The 14,003-nt window shown below is 48.5% G+C and overlaps 1 protein-coding gene across 2 annotated transcripts in view; it reads right to left on the bottom strand.

The window, feature by feature from the left end:
• Positions 1–10,021, bottom strand: part of SLC7A1 (solute carrier family 7 member 1) — a 78,759-nt gene extending 68,738 nt beyond the window's left edge. For both annotated transcript variants that reach the window (XM_087436242.1, XM_014791252.2), the window contains exon 1: positions 9,780–10,021. The gene's annotated coding sequence lies outside the window, so the exon portion shown is untranslated. The remainder of the gene's footprint in view (positions 1–9,779) is intronic.
• Positions 10,022–14,003: the final 3,982 nt, after the last annotated feature.

The following is a 14,003-nucleotide window of genomic DNA, read 5'->3' as shown; positions in this document are numbered from 1 at the left end:
AGATTACAGCCAAAGAAGTTTGAAAGCTGCCACCCCCGGGGAGAAGCAGTGTGTGGGCACCTGTATCCCTGTCCCAAACACAGCCTAAAGAAAGGCTTTCAAAGACGGGGCTTCCAGAAGCCTGTGCTGACGGCATGGTAGAGAGGCTGCCAATCGGGCTCTGAAAGTGAAGCGCCCGTGTCCTTCTGAAGGAGGAACGAGATGATCTCACCAGGGAGAAGTATGGGCGGCTGCAGCCTTCATCCTCCCTGCATGAAATCACTGACACCGGGCCGTTTTCAAAGCTAACCCACACTGCAGGTAAGAATGAGATGCTGTGTTTTTAAAGAACTTTATAAATTAGAAATCAGGACGATGTATAGCCTGGTAGTACTGATGCTCAAAGATGAGAAATCCTGGGCAAATCTGGCAAAAATTCTCAACAACAGAACAGGACAAGCTGGTCCAATGGGTACACTAGCTACAGAGTACGTGAGAAGTTGCTGTAATTTTACCCCATTTACGAAAGTGTCTAATAACCAATCCAGGAAAAACTTAACATTCCAATACTCTAATTTCAACAGGACTGGATTATTCCAAAAATAGAAATGTGAAAGTCACTCGGTCACAGGATGATTCGTACCAAAGTACAAAATGTGGTACCTATTTGTACCAAAAAGCAAAATAAGCCCCAAATCGAGATGCCAGGATGGAATTACAATAGAAATTTTAAATAATTTTTTTGTTCTTCCCACCTGCCAAAATGTTACTATTTAGCTCAAAGATATTCCTCCTTTAAAACATACTGTTGTTTTACTAATTATAAAAATATTCATTTAGCAAATATTTGCTGAGCACTATTTTAGTGCTCATACACAGTGTACAGTACACAGTGGTAAACAAAACAGTCCAATTTTAACAGTGTTTCCTTTCTGTGCATATATATATATATATATATATATACACACCTCAGTGAGATAACAATGTGGAAAATCGCATCCAGATTTTTTTTAAATTTTAACAGTAAAGTTTTTCCCATAAGATCAAATGTTCTTTGAAAATACCTTTTTTATTGGCTACATAATATTCCATTGTGGATGCTGTCATAATTTATCAAAAGACATTTCTAAATGCTTAACACAACACAAAACAGAGATAGAGTTAAATATAGCACAGTAGACCCAGATTTAGAACCTTAAGGAAAATACAATCTTACCAACTCACAGACCCCGGACAGTGGATGTCAACACAGTCACACCTCCACAGTGTGCCACATTAAGGTCTAATTTGTGAATCTCCCTTTATAAGCCCCATTCCCTCTTTGATCCAAGAGAACATTGTCTGCACAGAACAATATGTTTTCATTTCAATTTCCCTTCTTTTCAGGAAAGGAAATGTTTGCACTTCAAAGGGTTTCTTTGAAGAGCAGCCCTCGGTCCTGGCCAGTCCAGGTTAGGAGTTACGTGGCCTCAGCAGGGTGTCCACAGTCTGGGCGGCTGCCCACCGCACTCACTCTCAAGGCCAGCTCCTTCAAGGAGAGGGTCTGGGGCAGGAGAAGAAAAAACAAACACATGGAAAAATACTTGAGGCTTTTGATCATGATCTTCAGCAACACCGGGTAGATTTACAGCTCAGAGAAACTGAGGTACACCCGATGGGGAGCCGTGGACAAGGCAAAGCAGTACCAGCAGTACCAGCTTCTAAGAACAGAACTGTTCCAGAAACAAGACTCACTCAGCGAAGACCCCTTCCAGGCCAGGAAACCCTCCCAGCTATTTCTGGGGATGATGAAGGGGACGGCTTCCATAAACGAAATGCAGCAGCAAGATCCACACTTCACTTCACGCAACAGTTTTGAAACCTTCCCCTAGGAACTTCCGAGCGGCACAGTCACTCACAGTGAGCAAAGCTCACAACTTAGAATTTCTCCTCTTATTCCTCCACTGGCCCGCTGGCAGGGGGCCACGAGGGTCAACAAAAGGCAAGTCTAACCACCGTATTAAATAACCATGAGATATTCGCCAAGAGGCCAGTGCCCTTTCTTTGCACCAAGGCCCCGTGCCCATCCTCACCCTCCGCTAAGTCTAGGAAGCCGGGGGGATATATCAGACAGGAAAGGGCCTGTAGCACTTCTTTTCAAGTCATGAACAAGTTCTGGGTATTTAATAATGATCTCCACCCTTCCCCACCCCGAGGTGGTTAAATTTGCCTGCTCAGGTGGGCGACTGCCCAAGTGGTGGGCAGGTGCCTGAAAGACGGTCCCTTCCAGACAAGGAGCCTGCCCTCCCCACAGCCCGAGGACTCGCCGGGGGCTGCTGCCTGGGGTGTTTGGGGTGCAGGTCTGGATGCCCAGGGTACCCTGAGCTGGAGAAGTCTTCCAACCACCTTTCTGCAAGCCCTTCACCTGGCCGAGCGCTAAGCCTCTGTGCTGGAATTATGGATGGTTTTTATTTTTCCTTTTACTATTCTGTAGCTTCCAAATTTTTCACGATGAACAGTCTAACTTTTGGAAACATTTTTTCTTAAAGAGGCTTATGAGATAGAAAATTAGACCGTAGTTCCTTTGAAAGATCCTCTCCAGCAAAAAAAATATATATATATACATGTGTGTATATACACGTATGTGCGTGTATATATATGTGTGTGTATATATATCTATAAAGGACATTATTTTGACAACTGAAAGTTGAATATGGACTTTGAACTAGGTGAGAACGTTGTATCGATGTTAAATTTCCTGATTTTGATATCCTCCTGTGGTTATGTAAGAGAACGCCCTTATTCTTAGGAAACACATGCTGAAGTAGGTAGGAGTAACTAAAAGGGCATGATGTCTTCAACTTACTCTCAAATGGTTCAGGAAAAAATCCAAATGCTGTGTGTAGATTGAGAGATCAATAGAAAGAACAGAAGGAGCCAAATGTAAACAACCAGCGAATCTGAGAAAAGGTCCATAGGAATTGCTTGTACTACTCCTGCAACTTTTCTTTAAGTCTGAAATGTTATCCAAAAAAAGCTGAAAGAGCAAAGGAAAAAAGGAGAACGGCAGGAAGCGGTGGGGAGATTTTCCCCGCTCCACCTGTCAGCACCTCTGGCTTCCTGCACACCTCGGAGTCTCCCCAGGACAGACGGGCGCTTGCTACCACCCTGGCTGAGGCAGCCCCGACCCCAGGCTTTTCTTGAGGGTGTCAAAGAAGTGTCTTTCAAGGAAGGAGAAACTGCCCCACCTCACCACAATATAGAAACCAGCAAAGCAAAGATGTGGGGCGAGACTCCTACTGCCACTGGTCTTCAGAAGGAGGGAGTATCAACAGGGAAGCCCACAGGACCCCGGCAAAGAGCTCTCCCCAAGCAGAGACGGAGGCAGACGCAGAGATGACTGGATGTACATAAATGAAACAGGGCTCCCCTGTGGCCGGGCAGGAAGTTCCGCGTCCAGTCTGGCTCTGGTGATGTGAATGCCAAACTACTGACCCAGAAAGAATGCAGCCCAGCCTGTCACACACACCACTCCCGGTTCTGGCCACCTCCCAGCACAGCTGTCCCAGGGACACCAGGGCTCCAGCTGTGCCAGGAGCCCGGGGCTCTGCCGCTGGGGCTTAGGGAGGAAGACCTGCGTTCAAAGACAGTCAAGAGAAATCAGGGCAAACAGCGGAAAAAGCAGGGTGCTGTCCAGCGTGGAGCAGCTGGCTCCTGCACCTGCGGGACTTAAAACAAAGAGGGGCGTGCGGGCCAGCCGTCTTCAGGTCCGTGTGCTGCGTGCATCTCAGAGCCTGGTGCCGAACCCTGCACACAGCAGGCCAGAACAGGGTCCAAAGAGAGGCTGGGGCCCAAGGCACAGGCGGACACCCACAGCCCTACAGCACACTTGGTGGTTAGGACTCTGGAGCCAGGCCCCCTGGGTTCAAATCCTCGCTCTCCCACTTACCACCTACTTGTGTGCCTGTGGGCAACCTGTGTCGCTTCTCAGTGCCTCCATCTCCCCCACTAGTCAGAGCAGGAGCACCAACCTCGTCAGGCCTTGTGAGAAGTTGTGAGGATTAAATGAAAACAGATAAAAAAACACGGTGAGTACTAAGTGCTAGTGATACTGGATCTTACCCAGCCCCAGGGCCTCTCCCTTCCTTCCTATTTGGGGTAATAGACTGGTTAATGGTACTTGGGAGGCAGAAGATAAGAAGATACAGAGAAGGAGAACATTTCCAAGTGGACCTTAAAAGATTAACTCAGGCATCTTCACAGGTAGGAAGATAATAATCACAACGGTGTGAAGAAACAACAAGAAGACAACGTTTTGATCCCTTCCCCTCTCACTGCTGCCCTCAGGCGACGTGCCCTACCCCGAGGCACTAGGGGATCCTGCATTACCACCTGAAGGAAGAGATGAAATAAGGTGGAAAACAGAGATGGCCCTAAAACTGAGGCTTTAGTTTTTAAACCCAAAGCGCTCAGGGTAATTTGGACAAAGTGTTTAGGCGTCAGGATGACTATGATGAGTGCAGACACCCCACCGCCAACACACAAACACTTCCTTGCTCACATGCATGCACACACACAGACACACGCAGGCAAGCACTAAGAATGGCGTGTGAGCTCTGCTTCCCAGAGATGCGAGGAGGAGCCAAACCCAAGGTGTGTGGATCTGAGACCTAAGGGAACCTGCCCCCTAAACCCTCACCCAGGAAGCACCTCGTTCCCAAAGAATGAATGGCTTCAAGGTCATCTAGGCAGTCAGAGCCAACATAAGCCCCAGAGCCTGTGGTTCCTGCCCCCATGTCCCCCTTCCCCATCGCGGCAAAAAGGCCAGAAAATGCCCTCCATGACCTTAACTGTGAAAGGGCAGTGGTAAAGAGGGCCCTCCAGGGCTAAAGGGGACAATGGTACAGGAAAGGAGGCTCACACCCACAGATCCTGGACCCAGGTTGGCAGATGCCTCAGAGGCTCAATGTCCCCCCAACACCTAGCATGACATCCACCCCCTGCAGTGCAGCTTTCTTCCCAGTATAATAGCTAACATTTATATTAAGCACTTATATGCCAGAAGCTGTGTCAAGCGCAAAACTTGGATTACCTCATTTAAATCCTCTCAACCCTATAAAAAAGGCACTAGTAGCCAATTATTATGCAAGCAACATGGAAAAGAATTTAATGTGGCTCTGAGAATTGTCTTAGAAAAGGCACTTATCCTCTAAGTGGAGCCCACGCTGGACCCGGCCCTCTCTGCAGGAGGGGCCCATGGCATCTCCTTTGACCCCCAGTGCACCGCCCCGCGAGGGGCTCTGGTTGGCCCTATCAAGCAGAGGCTACTCCCCGGCAGCCCAGCGCCAGCATGGCTAGATGGTCTCTACGATGCAGAACTCGCTGTGCAGGGAGCACACAGGGAGAGTGAAGGACAAATGGGAAAACATTTGGTTGTTCTCACTGTCCAGAACCTTATCTGAATGAACATTCTGAAGAAAGCACTACAGCAGGAATATGGAATGCTAAGGAAACAAAGCCGCCCGTGCCTTCTGTGCCTCTAGAAAAGGTAGGGGAAAGGTGACAATCCACTCAAGAAAAAGGGGAGAGATGGCATAGGAATAAACGCAGTGCTACTAAGGGAAGGGAAATTCTCCCACCTCCATAAAAACCCACCTCGCCACGGCCTTCAAAGGTTTCCCTGGGCTTGATTTCTGGTTGCCATTATTAGAATAGCAGACTGCTAAGAGAAAGAACTTATTTCATGAAAGAAATCTACATTTATTGATTTAGTACCTTCATTCTTTCAAAGAATACTACAGACTTATGTTTATTAGCTTCATTGTTATGAGGCTGAGAAGGAAAGCTTCCCTGATCTACAGACAGAGCAAGGCTACAAGGTTCAGGACCCCAGAAGCCTAAAGTGGCGCTGTTCCCGGCATTGGTACTACCTGCTCCCAGCTCCTGAAAGCAGCACCCTGCACCTCAGGGCAGATCATCTCGGGCTGCACTGAGCTGCGAAGGCCTCTTCCCTCAGCCACACAGCTCCAACTCCAGTTTCTGCAGATTGTCCACTAAACCACCATCTGGCAGTCCCCACTGCTAATGACAACAACCAGAGGGAAAAAGCCAAATGAAAGCCCCTGGGTGTGGCAGGATGGGTGAACCTTATGCTGGAATCCACTGCAATGTCCAGAAATGTCTTTCCTCGAGCCTGTGCTGCTGGATGAATGAGCCCTGACCAACGGGCAGCGTCAACAGCTTCACCCACAGCTCCGCCAATGCCAAATATCTGAAGGAATGCCTTCCAAGTGAAATGAACACATTTAGTAGGCTACCAAATCATTTTACCAATTTGCTGCCCACTCTTCTAGCAGATTCACAGGTGGCAAATGTACTAACCCCCCCATAATAAATTATGATTCACTTTGAACAACTGCAGGGTAGTTATTTTCAAAGCTGCCCTGGAGTTGAGTTAGGGGGTGGGGGTATTACGGAGAAACAGAAAGAGAAGTCCCTAAAGTTTACCACAAGGCTGATAATCTGCATTAAAAAAGCTACCTTTCTAGGGTTCAACTGGAAGAGACCTAAAACCTTGGGGTGGATAGAACCTTGGCCTGGGAACCAATGCCAGTGGTCTACAGCCCTGGAAGGCAGGTGTCCTGAAGGCCCAGGAATGAAAAAGCAGACACACTCCACGGCTTTAGAACCAAGGGGCAAAGGGTCCCCATGGGGGACCCACGGCAACAGGGCAACCCCACAGCGAAGGTGCCACTGGAGGGCAGCAGGGGAGTACAGGGAGGCTGCAGGCACCAAGAGAACCCCAGCAAGGGGTGAAATGGCAAGAAAGCTGGGTGAAAAGGAAGGAGGCCACCACTCTGGGGCAGGTGGCTACAAGACAGTCATGCACCTGGGAAGGGCCCCCAAGAGGGTAGATCTAGTTCAGCCCAGTCCCCTGAAGAGGGAAGTGTCTAAAAAAAGTCAGTTGTGACTTTTAAAAAGTCCTTCCCAACATGCTGTCTCCTCAGCCTTCCCCATCTCACTAATATGGCAACTCCATTCTACTTGAAATCACATTCGACCTCTTTCACACCTCACATGGAACCCAGTGGCCAATCCTATTGGGTCCACCTCTAAAATCTACAGATAGAGCAAGTATATAAACCTACAGACGGAGCAGAATTCGACCACCTCACATTTCTACCATTTCCACCCCAGCCCAAGCTGCCATCATCTCTCACCAAAATTACATATGGTCACTCTCTCTTGTGTAGAAATAACCTGGAGGTGGGTTTTATTCCAGGATTAGTTACAAGTCTCTGAACTGGTTGGTCTCCCTGCTTCTATGCCTGCCCCTCTCCCCACCCACCCATCTTTTCTCTATACAGTGTTTCAAGTAATCCTTGAAAACTACCAGACAGCTTTCCATGGTTCCCCACCTCACTCAAAGTAAAAGCAAAATCTTATGTGAGTAAAAGCAAAATCCTATGAGACCTGCCCTCAACTGGAACAGACAGAGGTATAGAGAGCCCCCAGGCCTGAAAAGGTCAATCATACAGAAAAACACTAGGGTCCCATCCACAGGTCCTGCTTGGAGTGAGGACCAAGAGCCAGGTGGAATGATGAACATCTCAGAAGATGCCTCTGGCCCAGAGGAAAATGCTTCCCTCCATAACAAGGCTGCACTTACTCCTGTTTGGAATTCCTTCTTAGGATTAATAAACCAATACTGCCAAATACATAGTTAATAATGAAAAGGGATTAATTCAATTAAACAATGCTGGGCATTGTTTTAATTTTTAATTTTTTTTTGTGAGGAAGATCAGCCCTGAGCTAACATCCGATGCCAATCCTCCTTTTTCTTTGCTGAGGAAGGTTGGCCCTGAGCTAACACCCACGCCCATCTTCCTCCACTTTATATGGGAGGCCCACCACAGCATGGCTTGACAAGTGGTGCGTCAGTGAGCCCCCGGGCCCAAACCTGCGAACGCACGGCCGCCAAAGCGGAAGATGTGCACTTAACCGCTTGCGCCACCACGCCAACCCCCAAAATTAGGTCTTTTTACTGGCCTTAGTAGAAATAAACTACTTGGTAGAAACTAAACTTAGTACAAAGAAACTGTCAACAAACATGTATTTAATTCCATCGAAGAATGGAAACTTCTACCAAATATAATTAACACGCGTCCTAGTATTCAAACTCGGGAGGTCAGCAATCTTGTCTTTCAAGCCTTTTTTTCTCTGAAGCAAATAATTATATACATACAAGCACCCACGTGGCTCAAATCCAGATCCAACAACTGAGTACATTTCTGATCTCTATTTAGTCTTATCCTGTTGGTTTAGTCAAAACTCCTTTGACACCTTTTAAATTTTATATATAATGATTAAACATGATCTTAATATGCTAAACCTTTAAAAACTATTTTAATCCATTGTTGACTCTGCCCCCTAAATTTCTATTCTGATTCTGTGACTTAAATAAGATCTTTTGTTTTAATGACAGAAGGGTGTGTTCACAGAAAAATAATAATTTCCACCGAGATCAACTAAAAATATCAGGGGGATATATGTATCACCGTTTCCTTCTATCTGAACCGAACATAAAGGGCAACAAATGTTAAGATAAATCCTAAGTAAATTATAGGTCAAATGAAATACAATCAGGAAATTCAGACAGAGGCCAACATACACAGTTCTAATGGTCAAATTTTAAAGAGCACATTTTTAGGGAACTACACCTGGTACTGAAATCCCAACCCTCTCCCTTGTAACTAAATCTGGAATAATACCCAACTCCAGGTACTTCCACACACCCGAGCCTGCCTGTGGGTATTAAGAAGTAGAGTTCTCTTCCAGAAGGCACATGTCTGCCTATCCTAATCATACAAGTCAAACACAACTCCTAACTGGTTCCCACACCCACTGAAAAGGGGAAGGAACTAAAATAGCACGCTGTGGTAGTACTACAGTGCGAGTGCCGCTCTGTGTACACACAGGTTTTAGAGGGACTGCCAGACCTGCCTGGCCTGGGAAGTTTTCTACTACGCAGAAAGGGACACACTGAGAATAGGTTGTCTTTACTAAGCCGGAAGAACTTCCTCCCGCTCCAAACCATCTGGAAGGCTTGAAGAATCCAGCTTTTACAGGCCAATTCAGGTCACAAGGAAGCCCACCCAGAGGGGACTTCCCCGAAAAAGCCCTGGCGATCCAGACAAGAGGTGTGGGCGGGGCGGGGCGCGTCCCGGGGTCTAGGGAAGAGAGTGGGCGCCGTGGGCAGGGTGCGGGGTGCTAGGCGTTGTCCCCAGGCCGGCCACCTGCCGCGGGACCACCATCCCGGCCGCCGGGCGGGCTCCCCACCCGCGGCGGATGACACATCGCGGACCTCGTGGCGGGGCGGGGTGCTCAGCACCGCGCCATGTAAGGGAAGGTCTCCGGATGCCTCCTGGGCCGGCCCCCGTACCCGCTCCCCGCCGCTGTCCACGCCGACCACCCCGTCCGTCCCGGCGCCGGGGTCCCTGGCAGGGCGCGCGGGGTGGGCATCACCGAGGCGCCAGGTCGCCCACGCTTACTCACTCGGTGTTGCATCATGCACCACGCCGCGCCTTCAGGGAACCAAAATGGACTCCGGTGAAGGAGACAGCCACATGGGCACCAGCCCCGCGCGCACACCCCCGGGCCCGCCCTGCCCTCGCCCACCCTGGAGGATGCCAGCGCCCCGGGCGCAGGACCCTCGCCGCTCCCGCGCCGCCCTCCCACGGCCCCACGCAGCGCCGGGGTCCCTTCCAAGGTGACCCAGACGCGGGGAGCTGCCCTGGCGCCGGCGGGGGCCGGGCACTCACCGAGCCGGCGGGCGGCAGGATGCCGGCACGACTGTGGATGGACGGACGCACGCGCGGCTGGACTGACGGACGCTCGGACGGAGGCCCGGCGCGGGGAGCCGCAGTGAGAGTGGGAGCTGCGGTTAGCGGATGCCGGCTGGCCGCGTGCCCCGCCAGGCAGTTGACCGGCCGCTCACACCTGCCCGCGCCGACTGAATGGAGCGTGAGGGCGGGCGGGCCCGGGCGCCGGGTTTCATCAGCCGCGCGGCCCGGGCCTGCCCCGCGAGCCCGCCCCCGGGCCCCAGCCCGCGCTGCGTCACCGCCGACCGCCAATGGAAGCGCGGCGCGGCTGCCCGGCGGGCGCGGGGGCGGGGCGGCGCGTCGTCGCGCGCCCGGGCGCCAACCTGGGATCCCCCCGCAGGCGGGCGGCGCCTCCCGGCGTCTTCGCGGTCGCCCCGCCCGCGTGTTGCCATTTCTCCGCCAATCCGAGGCGGCGGCCGCACCGCGTCCTCTGGTCCCCTGCAGGCCTGGCGGGCCGGGGCTAGTGCGGCGGGCTCGGCCGTGCCAACCCCCGACCAGCGGGTCCCAGCGAGCTGACACCGAGCTCGCGGCCAGTTTTCCTTTCCAAAAATAAAAGATTTGGGAAGCACTTCAAGGGTTTTTAAAAATTATTGTAAATCTTCATTTCTTTATCATTGGAGTATTTTATTGCTATTCCCTTGCTTTTAATAAATAATTTATCCTTGCCCCTTGTCAGGAAGGGCCCTGAAGCCTGAATCTACCTGTGCCCCTTGGCCGTGGGACAAGCATACCTGGCCAACGGGCTCGTCAAAGCGGCTTATTTCCGGAGTTACTCTCCCCGAGATGGCCGAGACTTCAGTAACGAATCCCACAGGGCTCACCTCACAAGCTCCCTCTTTGTTGTCTCTCTTTGCTCCAAAAAAAAAAAACAGGCAAAACCACAGTCTATGGAGATCCAGTGATGTGTGACATGGGAGAGGCGAGCGGGACATAGATTAATTCTGCCAGTCTCCTCCTAACTTTGTAGAAAACAGACAAAACGACAGTACAGTGTCCATGGTCTTTGAATCCTTTCCACACCTCCTACCCCCACCTGATGTTCTTGGTCAGTAAGGGGCTCGTCGTCAGCCACTGGATGTGATCCTCTCTTGGAGTTACACTAGCTATTTATAGAGCACATAACTGCATGGTACTGGCTTCAGAAAAGGTTTTAATGAACGCATAGAAATGGGCTAATATTTGTGAAGCATTTTGAACAGTGTTTGGCATCATAAGTGACTACCTATACATTGTTTTAAAACAATAAATTTCAGTTTCAATTGTACAGTGATGAAATGATGCTCTCGAGTTGCATCAAGGAGGTCCCCTGTGTTGGGGCTTTTTCTGAATCCCACACAGTCTCCTTTACCCCCTGACACTGCCTTGAAAGGATGTCCCCCTTCTCACAGAGGGAAGCCTGGTGTGATTCAAGGACCACCCACTTTGTCTCTGCACCAGATCTGAATTTGAATCTGAATTCTCCCACTTCATTCCCTGTGTGGTCTTCTGCAAGCTTTTTCACCTCTATTAACCTTATATTCTTATCAGAACACTATCCTTTAGTGTTTGAAATATGATTATAGGATTTTTTTTAAAGACTCTTGGCAGTAAAATAGAATTTAGTAGATTGTATAGATGCTCGGCTTGGGGAATGCAGAGAAGGAACACAGAGTTAATATTTGTAAATTCTGAGAGCAAATGTTCCAGGCCCTGATGGGTATATAGGTGGAACTTAACCAAGGAGATTTGTAGCACTGTGCTCAGTTTAGCAATCCCACCCAGCAGACTTCCTCTTCAGAAAGACAATAGCAGACCCTCAGTGACCAGACCCATAAGCAAGCAGCTTCCCAGCAAAAAGGATTCAGTGTGAACCAGGGAAAAAATCATTATGCTCAAGTTCTCAGCAAAAAGTTTTTAAAAAACTGAAAAAAAAACCTGGCTGATTTTTTTAAGTACAGCTAAACTTCAGGCAGTTAAGATTCCCATTGCAGGTCCAGAGGGACCATGAGTGACAGGCAACCTCAGAATCAAAGAGCATTGAGCCAAGATTCCAAAGACTATTAAGGAAAGGAGATGCTAGAATTTTGGCCCTAGAGGGCACCATCTAAGGTTACGGTTGACAGACCAAGTCCCAGCCTAGCACCATTAGTCAGCATGGGAGTGCAAAAAGTGTAGAGCATCAGAGAGTCAGACAGATGTGGTTTTAAACTCTAACTCGACTTTCTGCCCACTGCTGGCGCAGGGAAATTGTCCTCTCTTAGGCACAGTTTCTTCATCTTCAAAATAAGGGTTTTACTACCTACTGGATAGGAATAACTTTATGGTGAGAATGAAAAATATACATTCAGTAAAGGTGGAAAAAAAGAAAAAGAAAAATATGCATAAAGGTGAAACAAAATAGAGAGCCTAGAATTTTTTGTTGCTAGTGCTGTTGAGGCATTTCCGACTCCTAGTGACCCTGTGTACAGCAGAGCGGAACCCTACCCGGTCTTTTTGTGCTATCCTCTCATCTTCCAGGCTCTATATCAAACAATGTCCCACCGCTATTCACAGGGTTTTCATGGCCAGTTTTTTCAGAAGTAGGTGGCCAAGTCCTTCCTCCCAGTCTGTCTTAGTCTGGAAGCTCTGCTGAAACCTGTCACCCTGGGTGACCCTGCTGGTATTAGACATACTAGTGGCATAGCTTTCAGCATCATGACAACACGCAGACACCACAGTATGACAGCTGACAAAGACCAGAAACAGACCCACACAACACACAGTATGACAACCGACAGACAAAGCCCAGAAATAGAGCCACACAATATAGTCAACTGATTTTTGAGGCAAAGGAAAAAGGCAATACAATGGAGAAAGGACAGTCTCTTCAACAAATGGTGCTGAAACAACTGGACATCCACATGCAAAAAAAATGAATCTAGACACAGACCTTACACCTTTCACAAAAGTTAACTGAAAACGAATCATAGACCTAAATGTAAATGCAAAATGAGAAAAATCCTAGAAGATAACATAGGAGAAAATCTAAGTGATCTTTAGGTTTGGCAATGACTTTTTAGATACATCAAAATTATGATCCACAAAAGAAAAAATTGACAAGTTGGACTTCATTAAAATTTAAAACTTCTGCTGTGCAAAAGACACTATTAAGAGAATGAAAAGATAAGCCTCAGACTAGAAGAAAATCTTTGCAAAACACATGCCTGGTAAAGTACTGGTACCCAAAATACACAAAGAGCTCTTTTTTTTTTTTTTTGGTGAGGAAGATCGGCCCTGAGCTAACATCTGCCAATCCTCCTCTTTTGCTAAGGAAGACTGGCCCTGGGCTAACATCCATGCCCATCTTCCTCCACTTTATATGGGACGCCGCCACAGCATGGCTTGACAAGTGATGCTTCAGTGTGCGCCCGGGATCCGAACCGGCGAACCCCGGGCTGCCGCAGCAGAGCGCACACACTTAACCTCTTGCGCCACCAGGCTGACCCCTGCAAAGAACTCTTAAAACTCAACAATAAGAAAACAAACAACCCAACTTTTAAAATGGGCAAAAGACCTGAACAGACACCTCATCAAGGAAGACATATAGATGGCAAATAAGCATTCAAAAAGATATTTAACATCATATGTCATTAGGGAATTGCAAATTAAAACAACGAGATACCACTGCTCACCCATTGAATAGCTAAAATCCAAAACAGCAACACCACCAAATGCTGTCGAGGATGTGGAGCAACAGGAACTCTTGACTCATTGCTGGTGGAAATGCAAAATGGTACAGTCACTTTGGAAGACAGTTTGGCAATGTCTTACAAAACTAAACATAGTCTTACTGTACAATCCAGCAATTACACTCCTTGGTAGTTACCCAGATGAATTGTGTCCACACAAAAACCTACACATGAACGTTTATAGCAGCTTTAGTCCTGATTGCCAAAATTTGGAAGCAACCAAGATGTCTTTCAATAGGTGAATGGATAAAAAAACTGTGGTACAGGGACTGGCGCCATGGCCTAGTGGTTAAGTTCAGCGGGCTCTGCTTTGGCGGTCCAGGTTCAGTTTCCAGTGTAGACCTACACCACGCCTCGGTGGCCAAGCTGTGGCACCACATACAAAATAGAGGAAGATTGGCAACAGATGTTAGCTCGGGGCAAATCTTCCTCAGCAAAAAAAAATAATAAATAAATA

Source organism: Ceratotherium simum, chromosome 10 (assembly GCF_057802395.1).
Source record: "Ceratotherium simum simum isolate JZ-2026a chromosome 10, ASM5780239v1, whole genome shotgun sequence".
Taxonomy (NCBI): Eukaryota; Metazoa; Chordata; class Mammalia; order Perissodactyla; family Rhinocerotidae; genus Ceratotherium; species Ceratotherium simum.
Note: the sequence above shows the minus strand (reverse complement) of the source record. Positions and strands in the feature narration are given on the sequence as shown.